This window comes from Cricetulus griseus, chromosome X, assembly GCF_003668045.3.
Source record: "Cricetulus griseus strain 17A/GY chromosome X, alternate assembly CriGri-PICRH-1.0, whole genome shotgun sequence".
In the NCBI taxonomy this organism is placed as follows: Eukaryota; Metazoa; Chordata; class Mammalia; order Rodentia; family Cricetidae; genus Cricetulus; species Cricetulus griseus.
The window spans coordinates 209,355-227,987 of NC_048604.1; the positions used below are offsets into that span (position 1 = coordinate 209,355).

The 18,633-nt window shown below is 38.2% G+C and overlaps 1 protein-coding gene across 3 annotated transcripts in view; it reads left to right on the forward strand.

Annotated features, from left to right (window-relative positions):
* The first annotated feature begins 227 nt into the window (after window positions 1-227).
* The window catches only part of Tmlhe (trimethyllysine hydroxylase, epsilon), a 92,313-nt gene continuing 73,907 nt past the window's right edge, over window positions 228-18,633 (forward strand). For all 3 annotated transcript variants that reach the window (XM_027432516.2, XM_035450138.1, XM_027432519.2), the window contains exon 1: window positions 228-365. The gene's annotated coding sequence lies outside the window, so the exon portion shown is untranslated. The remainder of the gene's footprint in view (window positions 366-18,633) is intronic.

The following is an 18,633-nucleotide window of genomic DNA, read 5'->3' on the forward strand; positions in this document are numbered from 1 at the left end:
TAGAAAACACTGAAATACCAGGCAAGCAACCCGAGTTTTACATGCATTTTAATACCCTGGACCCGTCTTTCTTTTATTATACTTCCAAATTTGTTCAATTAATTTAGAGCACTTGACTGATCTTTCTGGAATGCAGTTTTTAAACGCAGCCCTGTGAGGCTCCCACTCTGCAAGACCGGAAGGAGCGGGGCGGGGCGGGGCCTTAAGGTTCTCTAAAGACTAGAGCTGGCTGGGGGAGGGGAAAGGGAACCAGACTGCCGTGGGGGCTGGGTAGTAAAACGCAAAGGGAGTGACAAGGCAGCACTTCAGTCCCTCTTTGCTTGCTTTTGCCTCGGCAAACTTCTGATTCCCGACCTCCAGAACAGGTAGGTGCTGCCCTCGGGTCTGAGAAAGGGTGTCTTAGGTGGCCAGGGACTCACGGGTTCACCTAGTCTTGTGCTTTGGGACCTGGCGCAGTGAGAAGTGGCTGCTCCAATCCCCATCTCAGGGTGATAGTACTCACCTTACACTGGCTGAGGAAGACACTCTTGCCTTTCCACAAGGCTGTCGTCACGATTTGTGCTAGTTTTGCGACACAGTCCTCCTGGAGATCAGTATAAGGCCAGTTGGGCCTAACTAGCACTGTGAAAGAGCAGGAGCAAGCTAGGCTTGAGACTGATGCCCAGTATACATGGTTTCAAACTCGGTTAGACCTTCCAACCCTGAATCTGTCACTCGTTTGGTCTCTAGAGTTCAGCATGCCTCACTTTGCTCAACCATGAAGCTGAAGGAGAAACACTGCTTTTGCAAGCACTGCCTTCTTTCTATCTCATTTTCACTAATGTTCTCTGATTAGATTTTACCCTTAAAGTGCCTCTTTCAGAGCAAGGCTGTCAGTGTAGTTGCAGAATAAGTCTTGGGAGAAGGTAGGCTAGAAACCTTTCTTTCTGTTCTGAAAAAAAAAAAAAAACTTGGAAGAACCTTTTAAAACTATTAGAAAAGACATTCATTTAGTGCATGAATTGAATATTAATTCTGAATAATGTGCTTGTGAATAGTTTGTTAGTGAGGATTTAAACAAAATAGTTGTCCAAAATGTTATGTATTGAATGAACATAATACACCACCAGCAAGTTTCATTAAAAATAGTTGGAAATTTTACTGTTTAATTACTGAATAAAAACCCTGAGCGCTCCTATTTGGGAACATGTCAATAATACATTCTTTTACAGTGGTTTTTATTTTATTGTTGCTTTTTTAGCAAGGTGTTGACCTTGTCAGGATACTCTGTGGTTAAAACTTAAAAGCAGTTCATTTTACATTAAGTATGTGACTGCAAAGATGCAGAAATAATATAAGCACTTTGAACTAATATTGGGACTTCCAAATCTTCCTTATGAACAACCATGAAAAGAAAATATGATTTACCACAATATTTAAAAAGTCATACATTGTCTCATAAGCAGTGTGATGAACAGAATGTTCACTGTAGTGGTAGAGTCTGGATGTGGTGATATATTGTTTATGATCTAATAAAGCTTGCCTGGAGATCAGAATGCAAAGATAGTGGTGGCTTAGCTGCTTTGCTTCTCTGATCTTCAGCTTGAACCCCAATATCTATCTCCAGGTTTTTATAAGTTGTGCTACATCTGGGGACTTCTACCATGTGTTCTTTCTAGTTCTTTCTTGGAAATACAAACTGGGACAGATAGATAGCTTCCTTGTCTTGGTGTCTGTCTCAGGAGTCTTATAAGTACTACTTTGCCCCTGTTTGTCAACTCTGAGAATGGCAGCAAAATATCCATTCAGTGTCTATTCTGTTTCTGGAAGCTGTTTTCTGACTTTCTGACTTTCTGACTTTCAATTCTGGGGCTTGACCAAACTCCTGGATCAATAAGCCTCTTTGCTCTTAGGATTCTATTGTCCAATGCAATGAGAGAATCTTGGGAAAACCCAGCTTGTGCCACAACTGCAAACTCTAGGCAAGGAGTGGCTGATAATGAAGGAGAGGTTCTTCTGAGTAAGAAAGGGAATTTATGGTTTCTCAGATGGTCTCAGGGGCTTGTGCTGAACATCTGTTGAACCTTGAGGATGACTTTAGGCTTGGTTGTTTGGCAGGACCCACTGGTGACTACTTTGTTAGCCATATTTTTGCTCTATTAGTCTGTTTTCCTGTATTCCTCATACTCTGTTTAGTAGTGAATGCTTTCTCTGTGCTTGGATGGCAACCCACTTATTGCCATTAGGAGCATATAAATGCAACATAGGAGGGATACAGAAATTGGACTTTAAACATGATCAGTTATGAGGCATCCTCACCCTTCTCCATCATCTGCTTCTAGATAGTATAGACTATTGTCACTTCAACATTATAAATATTTTAAAAATCAATCCATTTGTTTTCTACTCTCCAAATTTCAGGCAGCAAAATGTAATCAAAATGCATTATATTCATGTATATATTGTATCGAAACCCCTTTGTATAATTTAATTCCTTGAGCACCTATCTATGGGTTATTTACTGCTTGGTCATATTATTATTATTATTATTATTATTATATTATTATTTATGTAACTTTATGTTTAATGTTTTGCCAAACTTTTCTGAAAGAGCTGCACCATTTTACAATCATCAAATTCACATAAATCACAATCAGTGTATGAGAATTTTGAATTATTTTTACCCTCCTCAATCCCATTATTTTTCCTTTTCAAAAGCAATTACAGTTTTTCTTGTAGTGTCAGCTAGTATATAAACAGATATGTAGATCAGTGGAATAGAATAGAGACTCCAGAAAGAAACATCTAAATTTTGCCAACGGGATCAAAAACATATTGTAGAAAAAATGGCTTCTTCAACTTCAATTAATGCTGGAAAAACTGTCTATTCACATGTAGAAGAATGAAACTAGATCCATATCTCTCTTCCTGTATGTAAATCAATTCAAAGTGAACCAAAGACCTTAAAACAAAGCGTATAAAGCCTGAAAATTGCTAGAGAAAAAACAAAGGGAAAACACATAAGGATACAGATATAGATAAGGACTTTCTGAAAAGGACTCCAATAGCACAGGGAATAACTGTGAGTTTATTGGCACAGGGATTGGCAAATAGGATTACATGATACTAAGAAAGAAAGGGTGTACAACAAAGGAATCAAGTCCTACTGTGTTTAGAAGGCCTTGTTTCCTCTAACCTCTTGGCTCTTATACCCTTTCTTTCTTCCTCCCTCCCTCCCTTCCTCCAACCTCTCTCTCTCTCTCTCTCTCTCTCCCCCCCTTCCTTCCTTCCTTCCTTCCTTCCTTTCTTTCTTTCTTTCTTTCTTTCTTTCTTTCTTTCTTTCTTGCTTTCTTTCTTTCTTTCTTTCTTTCTTTCCTTTTTGGTTTTTTGAGACTGGAACTAGCTCTTTTAGACCAGGCTGGGCTGAAACTCACAGAGATCCCCCTACCTCTGCCTCCCAAGTGCTGGGATTGAAGGCCTGTGCCACCAACGCCCGGCTTTTTTTGTTTGTTTTCCTTTTCATCTCTTCCTTTGATAGAGACTTCCCATTTAGGACTGAGTGTTCTGAGGTCTCTCATTCCCTGCATATTATCTGGCAGTGTTTCTCAGTATTCGTTGCCATATGCTGAAAGAGGAAGCTTCTCTGATGATGGCTGAGCAAGGCACTGATCTATGAGTATAACAGAATATCATTAAGAGTCACTGCATTGTTGTTTAGACCAGTAGTATTTGGTTTTACTCTAGCTCTCAGGTATAGGTTCCATCTCATGGAGTGTGTCTTAAGTTAAAGCAGATATTGGTTGGTTGCTTCCATAAGCTCTGTGCCTCCATTGCCCTAGCATGTCATTCATTCAGGACACCCATAGCATATCAAAGGGTTTGTGTCTGGTTTGGTAATACATTTTTCTTTTGGTAATGTGCAGAGTACCTTCCTGTATCAAAGATGCTAGAATATAGGCATGGAGGCTCTATGTAGGCATCAGCTCTACAACTCCATGTTCAATGAGTTATGTAGGTTTTGTCTTCAGCAATGGGGCCTTGCTGTCAGTTTGTGTAGAACAACAAATAGCCTTGGCAGCAGCCTGATGTATTTGGGGATTCAAACAAGACCTCTTTGGCCAACAACTCAATTAGATGTAACCCAATTCCAGTACTGAAAGCTTTGTTTGATGACAAGAGATGGCCAGTTGGGGGGGGGACAGGTTATGTTTCCCCATTATCTAGTGATTTCCTTTAGATCATTTTCATATATGTGTATATTTTAGGAAGTTTTTACTGTATGAAGTTTCCGTACTATCCCTCAAATAACACTTAATTTTAGCTGTCTCTCCCCATATTCCCTTCCTCAGTCCCCTTGATTTTCCCATTCCAGCCCCACCCCTTAACCATAATTATCTATTCTATTTTCCTTTTCTAACAAGATCTGTCGGTATTGTACTCTCTAATTCCTTCCTCTATACCTAACCTCTCTGGGTCTATGGAATTAGAGTGATTTTGGGTATCATTTACTGAATGGCTAATATCCACATGTAAGTAAATACAAACCATATTTATCTTTCTGGGTCTGGGTTGCCTCACTTGGAATGAATTTTTTCTAGTTCCATCCATTTGCCTGTGAATTTCATGATGTCATTATTTTTAAGAGCTGAGTAATACTCCATTGTGTAAATGTGCCACATTTTAAAAAATCTGTTCTTCTGTTGAGGGACATTTGATTGTTTCCAGTTTCTGGCTATTATGAATAGAACAGCAATGAACATGGTTGAGCAAGAGTCTTTGTGGCAGGATGGATCATCCTTTAGGTATATGCACAAGAGTGGAATTGCTGGATCTTGAGGTAGATTAGTTCCCATCTTCCTGAGGAACCATCATGCTGATTTTCATAGTGGCTGCACAAGTTTGCACCCCTACCAACAATGTATGAGTATTCCCCTTACTCTACATCTGCACCAGCATGAACTGTCATTTGTTTTATTGATCTTGGCTGTTCTGACTGGTGTAAGATGAAATCTCAACATAGTTTTGATTTTCATCTCCCTGATGGCTAAGAATGTCAAACATTACTGTATGTGTTTCTCAGGTATTTGAGTTTCCTCTTTGGAGAATTCTCTGTTTAGATTCTTTGTTTTCTTGATATCTATTTTTTTTGAGTTCTTGATATATTTTGGATATTAGCCCTCTATCAGATGTGCAGTTGGCAAAAAAATTCCCATTCTGTACGTTGCTACTTTGTTGGAATGGCAGTGCCATTTGCCCTACAGAAACTTCTCAGTTTCATGAGGCCCCATTTAATTAATTGTTGAACTTAGTGCCTGTTCTAACAGTGGTCTGTCTAAAGTTTCTTTCCTGTGCCAATGAGTTTGAGGCTATTCTCCACTTAATTCTTTTATCAGGTTCAGTGTATTTGGTTTTATGTTGAAGTGTTTTATCCATTTGGAGTTGAGTTTTGTGCAGGGTGATAAGTATGGATCTATTTGGTGTATTTCTCTTTCTTTGATGGGTTTTTATGTGGTTTCCATATCAAGGTAACTATGGCCTCATAAAATGAATTGGGCAGTATTCTTTCTACTTCTATTTTGTGGAATAATTTGAGTAGTATTGGTGTTAACTCTTCTTCAAAAGTCTGGTAGAATCATCTGGCCCTGGGCTTTTTTGGTTGGGAGGCTTTTTAATGATGATTACACTAGGGGTTTTAGTTCTGTCTAAATTGCTTGTGTGACATTGATTTTACTTTGGTAAGTGGTGCCAATCAAGAAAATATTCCATTTCCTTTAGATTTTTTCAATTCGATGAGATACAGGTTTTTAAAGCATGTCCTCATTCTTCTCTGGTTTTTCATAGTATCTGTTGGTGTGTCCTTTTCACTCCTAATTCTATTAATTTGGATATTCTCCCTCTGCCTTTTAGTTAATTTGGATAAGGGTTTGTCGATCTTACTGTTTTTTCTTGAAGAACCAACTCATTGTTTTATTGAGTCTTTGTACTTTCTGTTTGTTTCTATTTTATTGATTTCAGCCATGAGTTGGATTATTTCTTGCCGTCTACTCTTTTTCTGTGTGATTTCCTTTTGTTCTAGAGGGTTGCAGGTGTGCTGTTAAATTACTAATATGAGATCTCTCCAGATTTTTTTATATAGGCACTTAGTGCTTTGATCTTGCCTCTTAGAACCACTTTCATTGTGTCCTATATGTTTGTGTATGTTGTGTATTCATTTTCGTTTAATTCCAGAAATTTTCATTGAGTACAGAGTTCAGTTTCAAGTTTATAAATTTTCTGTTATTTCTGTTGTTGTTGATATCCAGATTTAATATCTGGTTGTCATATAGGATGCGGGGTGTTATTTCAATTTTCTTGTGCCTGTTGAGACTTGTGTCTGAGTATGTGGTCAATTTTGAGAAAGTTCCATGAGGTTCTGAGAAGAAAGTATGTTCTTTCGTGTGTTACGATAAATCTTTCCACCAAAAGCCACCGAGCCCCACCGCCACATGTACGCTTTACACCAGCCGCCCGCCTGAGTTAGGGCCCCAATTAATACACAGAGAGACTTGTATTAGGTTCAAAACTGCTTGGTCAATGACTAGAACTTCTCATCTGCTAGCTCAGTCTTAATTATCATAAATCTATATATGTTATAAGACTTATCTTATCAGATGCCTTATTGGTGTCTCTCCTTCCTGGTGGCTCACATCCTGCCACTGGAGGAGGAAGGGGAAAGGGCACTTCCTGTTTCTCCTCTCTTATGAGTCTCCTTGCTATGTCACTTCCTGCCTGGAACACCACTTCTCTACTACATTTCCCAGAATCCTCTTTGATTTTTTCCTAGTCCTGCCTAACTTGCTGTTTCATTGTCCAAACAGAAATTTATTAAACAATCAATAAGATAAACATACACAGAAGTACTTCCCCCATCATTCATGTTTGGAGTAAATGTTCTGTAAATATGTTAGGACCATTTGCTTTATAATGTTTGTTAGCTCCTGCATTTCTCTGTTTAGTTTTTTTGTGTGTGACCTGTCTATTGGTGAGAGTGGGGCATTGAAGTCTCCCACTGTAAGTGTGTGAGGGTCACTATGTGATTTAAACTGTAGTAGTGTTCTTACACAAACTTGGATTTGTGTTTGGAGCATGTTTGGAGATGTTAAGAATTGTAATGTCTTTATGGATTTTTCCTTTGATGAGTATGTCGTGTCCTTTCCTGTGTCTTCTGATTAGTTTTGGGATGAAGTCTATTTGTCAGATGTTACCCCTCCTTTCTTCTTAAGTTCATTTGCTTGGAATATCTTTTTCCATCCTTGTACCATGAGGTGATATCTATTCTCAATGTTGAGGTGTGTTTCTTGGATGCAGCAGAAGGATGGATCCTTTTTTTCACATCAATCCTATTAGTTTGTGTCTTGTTACTGGATAATTGAGACATTGATGTTAAGAAATATCAATGAGCAGTATTTGTTGATTCCTCTTATTTTGTTGTTGTTGTGGTGGTGTGTGTGTGTGTGTGTGTGTGTGTGTGTGTGTGTGTGTGTGTGTGTAAATATAATCTGCTGAGTCCATTTTTATTAGTGATTTTTATATGTTTTTTTTAGAACTGATCACTCTGAATTGGACAACGAATAAAGGAGCTTATCCCTGGGAGAGGTTAATGCTCCTCCCAGAAGTCATTAGTTGCCTGTAGTTCTTTTTCTAGGGGTGTGAAATTTACCTGCTCCTACATTAATATGTCTATTGATATTGCCACTGTTTCAATCTATTTTTGCAGACATTTCTAAGAGAGAGTATTTCACAGCAGATTTCCTGGTATTCTGGTGCTTACAGTCTTTCAGCCCCTCTTCTGCAATGTTTCTGAACCATGGATGCAGGAGCTGTGATGTAGATATATCCATTAGGGCTGGGCTCATCACAATCTTTGATCTCTGTATTATGTTGAATTGTGATTTTCTGTGATGGTCTCTATGTGCTGTAAAGAGAAATTTCTTTGAAGCAGGGTAATAGCTACACTTATACCTGAATTTTTGAACTAGGAACTGCAGGTGAAAAACAGTAGTGTTTGTCTTTCTGGGTGTGTATTAGCTCACTCAATATAATCTTTTCTAGGTCTGTCCATTTACCTCCAAATTTCATTTTTCTTTTTTGTGAATAGTATTTCATGTGTATATGTATGCATTCTCATTATCCACCTCTCCGTTGAAGGGTATTTAGATTGTTTCCCTTTCCTAGCTATTGTGAATAAGGCCTGTGACCTCCACATATGCCCTGCCCCTTTCTCTTTTACACACACACACACACACACACACACACACACACACACACACACACACACACACACACACCCCTAAATAAAATGCTTTTTAAAAATGTACCATTAACCATCAGGAAATATAAAAATCTGTGTAGTACTTGTGAGGTGAGGTTTGGAATCATCTTTGAAGAGTGGAAATTTTATAAATAATAAACAGTAGAGATGAAGCTTCCAACTGAGTAGCAGATAGATTTCTCCATGTTCTATGACTCAGGTATGTGTTGTCTTCAGTAGTAGCTTCAAGAGGTCTTCCTTGTGATATTTTGTTTATGATCTAACAAATAAAGCTTGCCTGAAGATCAGAGTACAATGCTAGCCATACTAGCTACCCATAGAGGCCAGGCAGTGGTGGCACACACCTTTAAGCCCAGCAGCCATACTAGTTAGCCATAGATGTCAGGCAGTGGTAGCACATACCTTTAATCTCAACACTAGGGAGAGACAGGGAGATGGATCTCTGTTAGTTCAAGGCCACCCTGGGCTACACAAATTTGATCCACTCTAAAAGAGAAACAGCTCACACAAAGGTGATTCCAGCACCTCCAGTGACATGCATTTAATCCCAGCACTTAGGAGGTGGAGACAGAAAGGGTTATGTCTGGGCAGGGAAAGGAATATAAGGTGGGAGGAGACAAGAAAGAGATGTAGTCTGAGGATTCATAGAGAAGGCTGCAATCTAGGCAGTCAATCTGAGGCAGTCAGTCTGAGCATTCAGTCTGAGGATTCATGGAGACATGATTGCCCATTCAGTCTGAGGTAGAGGTAAGAGCTGGTGGCTGGTTGCTTTGTTTCTCTGATCTTTCAGCTTTCTCCTCCTAATATCTGATTCCAATCTTTTTTATTAAGACCTATTAGAATTCATGCTACACTTACAAGTTCTGGGGCATGGAGGTTACAAATAACATTGGGTACATATAATGTTTGGGGATCTATGGGACCTTATTGGCCAGCAATTATAAAAGAGGTAACTCATTCTTGGTAGTAGGGGTTTTATTTGGTGGTATCTACTTTCTAGTAGTGATTGGTTCCCCCATTATAGGGTAACTCCATTTAAAATCCATATATGAATATTCATTTAATCTGTTCTGCTCTAGAGAACCCTAATACACTTGATAAGAAAGTTGTAAATTACCTATCATTTGTAGGTATTCTAAATAAAACATATATATCGAAATCTTTAAAGATAGCATCCACATTTGAGGTAAAACATGATAAGCTTGTCTTTTTTAGTCTGTGTAACCTCACTCAGGATGAACTATTTAAGGGACCATGGGGGAAGAGGGAGTCTTTCAAAGAATGAGAAGTAGAATCTACTGTTATAAAGGGGAAAGGTAGGAAAGAGAACAGGGAGTATTAAATAGGGCAGGGAAGAAATGGCAGGATAGAGAAGGGAATATAGGGAGGTATAACTAATACTAAAGGCCTTTTGAAAAAGCTATATGGAAATCTAGTACTGTAGAAGCTTGTGTATGGGAGTGTTATTAGAGAAGCTTATGGGCTGTAGTCTTGCTAGTCCAACACTGGCTATCTACCAAAGGAAAGCCCAAGAATCCAGTACTTGTTCAGTCCACAAGGTTGGATGTCTCAGCTTGTTTTCAGTGTATACTGAAATTCTGAAGAAGTAGGCTCTAATGTCAGTGAAGAAATGGGCTTGCCAACCAGAATGAAACAAACAGGCAAAGAGAAAGAGCTTCCTTCTTCAAAGTTCTTTATATAGAACACCAGCAGAAGGTATGGCCCAGATGGGTCTGACCACCTCAAAGATACAGACTAGAAGTGTGTCTTCCCACTCCAAATGATTTAGTTAAGAAGTTTCTCGAAGGTGTACCCAGCTGCTTATGTTTTAGTTAAGTCCAGACGTAGTCAAGTTGACAAGAAGAATAGCCATGGTTCACAGTTGGCACTGCTTTTCACACCCATTTTTTTTTAGCTAATATACAAAGTAATGCGTATTATTGTGAATTTTTCCACATATTATTTATTTGGATTTTGCTCATGTTCATTCTTTTCCCTTCACCCTCCTTTCCCCTGCCACTGACACCCTTTATCTCCCAAAACAGTTCCCTTCTGCTTTCATAGTGTGTGTATGTGTGTTTGTGTGTGTACACATAGTGTGTGTATGTGTATTTGTGTGCTCTCATAGTAAATTATCATCATTAAATAAAGTATATGTAATAGTACTTATTCATTTAATGTAAAAAAGATATGAGCTGTGCTTTTGTCAGTTTTTATCATTAATTCCTGTTTTTTTTTTTAAACTTCAATATTTATCATCCTATAATACTTGCAGACAGTTTGCTTTAGCACATGTTTCTTTTCTTTTTGGATTGTCACTTTTGCTCCTCCATACCATGAAACTACCTTTCTATTCTGGCATTCTGTTTTATTTACTTTGAACAAGTATACAACCTACTCAGTCCAGCTAGTGTTGCTTATATGTATAAGTGTTTAGGACTGACCACTTGGGATTGCTTATCAGGAGAAAACAAGATTGCAATCCTAGAGGAAGCTGTTATTCTGTCTGTCTGTCTGTCTGTCTGTCTGTCTGTCTGTCTGTATTTCTGTCTGTCTGTCTCTGCAGCCGTTGATTGTCTATAGCTCTTCATCTAGGGGTGAGTGAAATTTCTTCAATCCACATTAGTATGTATCTTCCCTGTTGTACATAGAAGACACTATTTTGTAGCAGGTGTCTTGGTACTCTGGCTCTTACAATCTTTCCATCCCCTTCTTCTATGATATTCACTGACCCTTAGGTGTAGGGGTTGTGTTGTGGATTTATTAATTGGGATTGGATACCCCATAGTCATTTGTTCTCTGTATTTTGACAAGTTGTAGGTCTCTGTAGTAACTTCTATATGATACAAAAAAGGTGTCTTTGATTAGGAGTGAGAGCTACACTTATCTGTAACCATTTAGAATACAGTTAGAAATTGAGTTGATTTTGGAAAATGGCAATTGTAGGTTCTGCTCTACAGTCTATGACCTTTCCAGCTTCAGATAATTGTCAAGCTTTACAGTACCAGGCATCATTTTTCTCTTATTGAGTGGGCCATAAGTCCAATCAGATAGCTATCTGTTACCCTCAAAATATAATTGCCAGTATTTCACCATTGGATGTCATGCCTGCTGGTCAATGTCCTGGTTCCTGGTTTGCAGACTTAACAGCTGGCTGGGGCTATTGATTGCTTTTCTTCCTTGACAGTTTGCATAGCACCTTCTGATACAATGAGAATTTGTCCTCAGGGAGGAGGTTTCCATATCAATTCCAGTTCAATCCTTGCAAGTTATGTGTTCAAATTGTGCAGTGTCTTCAGCAATAGGGTCTTACACTCAAGTTCTGGGAGATGATCAAGGGTCTGTATTATTTCATGAGTCTCTTAGATTCCCCTCTGATCTTCAACTTGATGAGAAGTTTCCCATGCCTGGCTTCTTCGTTTTATTGTTTTTTGTTTGTTTGTTTTTACCTAATATGTGTATCATGGGGAGAGCCTTATAACCCTGTGTGACACAATTACATTTAAATGGTGTGTGTCTGTGTTTAAGTAAGAAAATGTTTCCATATGGCTTTTTCAAACATCATTAGTGTTATCTCTCCTTTCTGCCTCTTTTGTATTACCCTTACTCCTTCACAATTAAAGCCCCCTCCCTATTTTCTTCTTTCCCTCTTCATAGGACCTGTGTTCTACTATCCTACCCCCTAGTCGAGAGCTCTTTTCCCATCTTCCCACTATGCTTCTTTTATACTCTTCTGGATTCTTCATTTACTTCAGATTATATATTCAAATCCAATGATTTGAAACAAGGACCCACAGATAAGAGAGAACATGTGACATTTCTCTTTCAGAGTGGGGGTTATCTCAATATATTTTATAATTCTCTTTATTTTCCTGAGATTTTCATGATTTCAGTTTTCTTTACAGCTGAATAGAATTCTACTGTATATGTACCACATTGATGGGGAAGGTCCTTCTGTGTATGTTTATCTTATTGGTTGTTGAATAAAGCACTGTTTGGCCAATGAGTTAGAAAGATAGGTGGTAGTAGGAGTCGAGGAGGATTGTGAGAAGAGAAGTCTTGTGATCCAGGCAGGAAGTCACATAGCAGGCAGACACAGAATATAATCAGGGACAAGCAGGAAATCGCTCTCTTCCTCCTCCTCTCTTCTCTGTGGAGTGGCAAGATGTATTCCTCGGGAAGACAGGATGCTAAGGCTGGTGTCCTCGATAAGATAAGTCTTATAAAATGTATAGATTAATAATTATGGTTGATAATTAAGACTGAGCTAGCAGATAAGAAATACTAGTCATTGGCCAGCAGCATTGTACCTAATATAAGTCTCTGTGTGTTATTTTGGGGGTCCTAACATTGTGGCGGAAGCAGGTGGCTGGCGGAAAGACATCGTTAAACCACATTTTTATTATTTATTCATCAGTTTAAGAATATTTAGGTAGTTCCCATATCCTAACTATTGTGAATAGCTGATAAGCACAGTTGTGTAGGAAGAAATCAAGTCCTTAGTGTATATGTCAATGAGTAGTATAGCTAGGACATTCATATGTTAGGTCCACGTTTACCTTCTTGAGAATTCTCCATGCTGATTTCCAGAATGGCTGTACCAGTTTGTGATCTCACCAACAGGAAATGTAGGTTCCTTTCCCTACATCCTTCTTAGCACTTTTTGGCAGTTGTGTTCTTGATCTTAGTCATTCTGACTGGAGTAAAATGAAATCTCAAAGTAGTTTTAATTTGCATTTTTCTAAGGATGCTGAACATTTTAAAAAAGATTTTTAAAGAGATATTTTTCTCAGCTGTTTTCATTTCTTCTTGCAAGAGCTATGTTCAGATCTGTGAGCTATTTTTAAGTTAGGATCTTTGTTTTCTAATTCTTTGGGGTTTTGTTGCTGTTCTTTGTATAATCTGTATATTAGTCTGTATTGATATATAGCTGGTCAACATTCTCTTCTACTCTGTGGGCATCCTCTTCACCCCATTGATTGTTTGCGTTACTGTAAGAAGCTTTTTAGTTTTATGAGGTCTCATTTTTCAACTATTGGCTTTAATTCCTGAGCAAATACAGTTCTATTCAGAAAATTCTTTCCTACACCTTTATCTTGTAAGGTCCTGCCTATGTTTTCTTCTATCAGTTTCAGTATTTCAGGTTTCACATTGAGGTCTTTGATCCATTTGGAGTTAATTCTATATAGGGTGGTAGACATGATTTTAATTTCATTTTTCTACATATGAATATATGGTTTTCCCAGTATATTTGTTGAAGATAATGTGTCTTTCCTTCAGTGTGTATTTTTGGTGTCTTTGTCATATCCCAGGGTTCTAATTGTATTCACTCATGTTTGAGTCTTCTATTTTGTTTCATGGATCTACATGTCTGGGTTTCTTTTGCCATTACTATATTATTACTATAGCTCTGTATATAGCTTGAAATCTGGTATAGTAATCCCTCCAACATTGGTCCTTTTGTTCAGAATTGCTTTATTTCTTCCATATGAATTTTAGGATTTTAAATTTTTCCTTTTTTGTATTTGTTTCTGGGTTTAATTCCTCTACTTTTTCTTCAAGTCTTGACATTCTATCTTCTATTTGATAGATTCTTGATAAGCATTGCTCTGGGTTTTCTAATTGGGTTATTGATGTTTTTCAACTTCATTTTCAATTCAGCTTGAATTTTCTTCAGTATTTCTCTTTATTGAATGCTGTTTTAAAATCCTGAATTGTCTTCATCATTTCCTGGTGTTCATTTAGGTCAGTGATTCACAACCTTCCTTATTCTGCAGCCCTTTAATACAGTTCCTCCTGTTTTGGTGACCCCCAACCATATAATTATTTCATTGCTACTTTGAAGATTAAAGGTTGCAGCGTGTGCTCAAAGATGAACTGTAATCCATGATGGTAAAATCTCTTTATTCAAGAAAGCAAAACGCAGGCCAGAGCGAGGTCATAGGAACCCAGCAAGGGCAGCCAGAAAGCAGGGGCTAGGGTCTCCACATGTAGTCTTTAAGAAGCTTCCCTTATGTCACCTTGGCTTTCCTTCACCACGCCCTTATGGGCAAGTCCCAGGTCCACCTGGTACCTGTCCCAGGACTATTGGACGGGGCTAGGGTGTCTCCCTACACTACTTCATAACCATTACTGTTGTTATGAATCACAATATAAATATCTGATATTTAGGATATCTGATGTGCAATCCCCAAAGGGGTTACAACCCCCGGGTTGAGAATCACTGATCTAGGTAATTCTCATCGAGGGATATTTCTACAGGACTGGTGGATGTAGGGAAGAGAATACTATCTTGTTCTGTCAGTGTGTGTGTGTGTGTGTGTGTGTGTGTGTGTGTGTGTGTGTGTGTGTGTGTATGTTTTGATCTGGGCATTTCATTGATTGTGTCTGATGTGAGATTCTAGGCTGACTCTGTTGTGTGGAAGTTTGGCTTGTTTTTGCTATTGCCCAAGCTTGGATGATTTCAAATCTGGTATGAAGAGTTGGTAGATTAGTTTTAGGCACTTGGTGCTGATTTTTGATTGAAGTGGTGGGAGTTATTCCAGTTCACTGATAACCAAGAAAGCATGCAAATGTGACTCCCAGTTTGGTCTACCTGGGTTCATGCACAAGCTGTGCTATGTGATCTAGGCTTGGGAGTGTGAGGAAAGTTTGGGTAGGAATCTTGGACTCTCACCAGGCTGAGCTGGTACACAGTGTGTATGACCAGTGCTAGGTCTGGGAATGGGAACAACTCAGGCCAGGGATATGGCAATGCATTTTAAAATCCAAATCGGTTAATGTTTTTAGTGTTCTAACTTTGTACCTTAAACCTTACTGTTTTTGCATTGATGGTGAATCATTTATTAGTGGCAAGAACAGAGGTTGATAGCTGCCCATATTTGAATGTATATAGATTGAAGATACGTTTTTGGCCCATAGTGTTCTGGCAACCAGTATTGAAGATAGTTATTGTGGTGTCCACCACAAAGTGCCTCTAAAATGTCTAGCCAAAAGGAGTATAACTGGCCAAGTGCCCAGCTGCTGCATTCTTTAATCCATTATTACTTATCTGCCAAGGCCACAGTTCCCATGGATGGCTCCCAAGTACTGAATGAGCAAAGCAAGAATACTAATGAAGACCATTCCATGGAGACCTGGATTCTTCTAATGGCCTTTTTTTTTTTTTTTTTTTTTTTTTTTTTGGCTTGAGGGCTCACCGACAATTTTGCTGAAACTGTACAACTGCATTGCAGTCTAAGGACTTGCTTCCATCTCCTTCTTCAGGAATTAGTCCTACATCATGATATGATAGCTGTCCCAGTTTTTTTTTTTAACTCTCTCTGCATTTTCCTTCACATGAGTTTACCCAAATAACTTTCTTGAATATATATTTCTATCTTGGCATCTGTTTGTTTCATTTTGTTTTGTTTTGAGACAGTGTCTGGTTGTCCCAGAACTTGTCATTTAAAATTAGGCTGGCCTCAACCTCATAGAGCTCTGCCTGTCTCAACATCCTGAGTACTGGGATTAAAGGTATGCATTACCATGCCTGGCTTGAAATCTGTTTTTTAGAAGATTTAAACCAATGCAGTTGTCAGCATTACAATTGGGGAAGTTTTATATATAATCTGTGTATCTCATATCTAGCTCTTCTCCAGATGATTATTTTCAGACAGGTTTGGTGTTGCTGGATCACCACTGCCCTGTCTCTCTACAACCCATTGTCTCCTATACTTTACTTACTTGTCTATCTCAAGTGGGAATTTAATTATGAGATCTTGATGTAAATGAACATTCCTTTAGTTCATATAACCCAATATATTGCTTGGTAGTTATTAGTAGATATTGGTAACATTGAAGATAATGGTATTATCCTTGGTCTCCCTGGATTTTCTGTCTTTTTTTTTTTGCAAAAAAGCAAGCAGTTAAGTAAGCACAAAATTTAAACAAACAAATGCATAATTATAAGTTTTAATGAGTACATTCACAGAAAAAATAAAAGTGATTCTTGAGGAAATATTCAGGTTGTTATTGATCATTTTCTTTTCTCCATATACACTAATTACCTTGATAGTTTCATCAAATATGGTGACTTTTGCTAATAACATACAACTCCCAAATTTGTATCTCTAGCTCATATTTCTTTCTTAATCTCAAATTTGTATACCTAGCTGCCTCTCTGATATTTCCACCTATAAATCATGAATATACCTCAAGTTCAACATCCCTTCAATTCCTCATCTTTTCCTGAAAATCTATATTCTTCTTTATCTTGGTTAATAACAATTTCACTCTCTCAGTTTCTCAGTCCAAATAACTTAGATCATCATTATCTCTCTTTTCCTTATTCCATATTTACTTAATCAGCAAATCATATTGTCTGTACCTTCAAAATATACAGACCATTTCTTTTTTTTTAACCATATCTTCTACTACCACCTTATTCTAAACTACTATTATTTCTGTATTACTGCAGCAACAGCTATATTGCATTAGCCTACCAATAGGGCTCTCTCCTTTCCTTGGCTACTTTACAGTTTCTTAATACAGCAACCAAAACAATCCATGTAAAATTTATCAACTGTTATTCATTTTCCTTAAAAAACAAAAGCAAACCCCAAATCAAAAACCAACCTATAATGGTCTTTTATTTCTATCACAGTAACAACTGTATTTTTTAAGTTTAATGTGTCCTACCTAGCCTCCTTTCTGACTTCTCTATTCTTATTGAACTTCAGACATAGCGGCTTCTTTGTTACTTTTTGATCACAACAAATGATCAGAACTTAGAGCCTTGGCACTGGTTGTCATCTAAAACTTGCTTTACCTTAGATATCCTCATGATTAACTTCTCTTTTGATTCTCTGTCTCTTCTATTTGTCATCTTTCTCAGTGAGTCTACCCTGACCAAGACAGTTAAAAGTCCAACTCCAGCATACTTTGTTTTGACAAAGTAAAAAATTGGCCTCAGACTTACTAGGTAGTCAAAGATGACCTTGATTCCTGATCCCCTTGCCTATCTTCTAACTATTGGGTAAGTATGTGCAACCCCACCCAGATTTGCCTTGTTTTATTACCTTCTAAGTTCTATATAATTTATATATTCTACTTATCTTTACCTACTTTCTCTTTAGCAGGTATGACTAACCAATAACCCATTGGCCATATGTGTCCTAGGATAGCCCAAATACAAAATCATAAACTTACTTAAAAGATGTATTTTTTTTCATGTACAAATTCTAGCTTCAAATTTTTAGATTTCTATGTATAAGTTGGAGTGTTTGTAGAGATCAAGAAGAAAGAAAGAAACCATGAGACAGAAATGAAAAGGAGGCCTTAGGAGGATGGATAGCAAAACACATGTGATATTAAAGTAGAGGAGAGAGAATGCTAGGCATGAAAAGGTTTTAATGCTATGGTAGTTAAAATGTTAGAGTGGGATGGATGATTGACTAAAACTAAGAATGAATGAAAAAGTCGTATCAAAAACTATACTTTATAAGATGACTACAAAATATAATTTCAAAACAAATTTGAGCAGAAATACTGTGGTGATAAATTATTTATGATTTAATAAAGCTTGCCTGAGGGTTCAGAATGCAAAGACAGCCACAAGCCATAGAAGCCAGGCAGTAGTGTTACACACCTTTAATCCCAGGACTCAGGAGACAGAGGCAGATGGATCTCTTGTGAGTCTAAGACCACCCTGAGCTACACAAGAGTGAGTCAGCCCAAAAGAGTAACAAAGCTCATGCCTTTAATCCCAACAGTAGGGAATTGGAGACAGGAGGGATATGGCTGTGCAGAGAAAGGAATATAAGGTGGGAGGAGACAGGAACTTGGGGCATTTGCCTGTGAGGATTCATTGAAACAGAATCACCCATTTGGGTCTGAGGTAGAGGTAAGAGCTAGTTGCTGGCTGCTTTGCTTTTCTCATCTTCATCTTGAACCCCAATATCTATCTCTAGGTTCTTATTATTCATGCTACAATTGATGTTCAATATTAAGTTACAAATTCATGAAAAAGCTGTCTACCTGTGAAGCCCGGGCTGGAGCTACATGAGGGGCTCCCAGTGGAGTCCATGTCCAACTGGATAGGCTTTCTTTTGTTTTTCCACAAGTCTTTGAGCAAGTTTGGGATTCACCTGTTGTAGTCTCTCTAAACTGTGTTCAGCTGACACCCAAACTCCAGACACACCTGGTCTCTAAATGCCACATGATTTGGATCTGGATCTGGATCTGGATCTGGATCTGGATCTGGATCTGGATCTGGATCTGGATCTGGATCTCCCTCTCCCTCTCCCTCTCCCTCTCCCTCTCCCTCTCCCTCCCTCTCCCTCTCCCTCTCTCCCTCTCCCTCC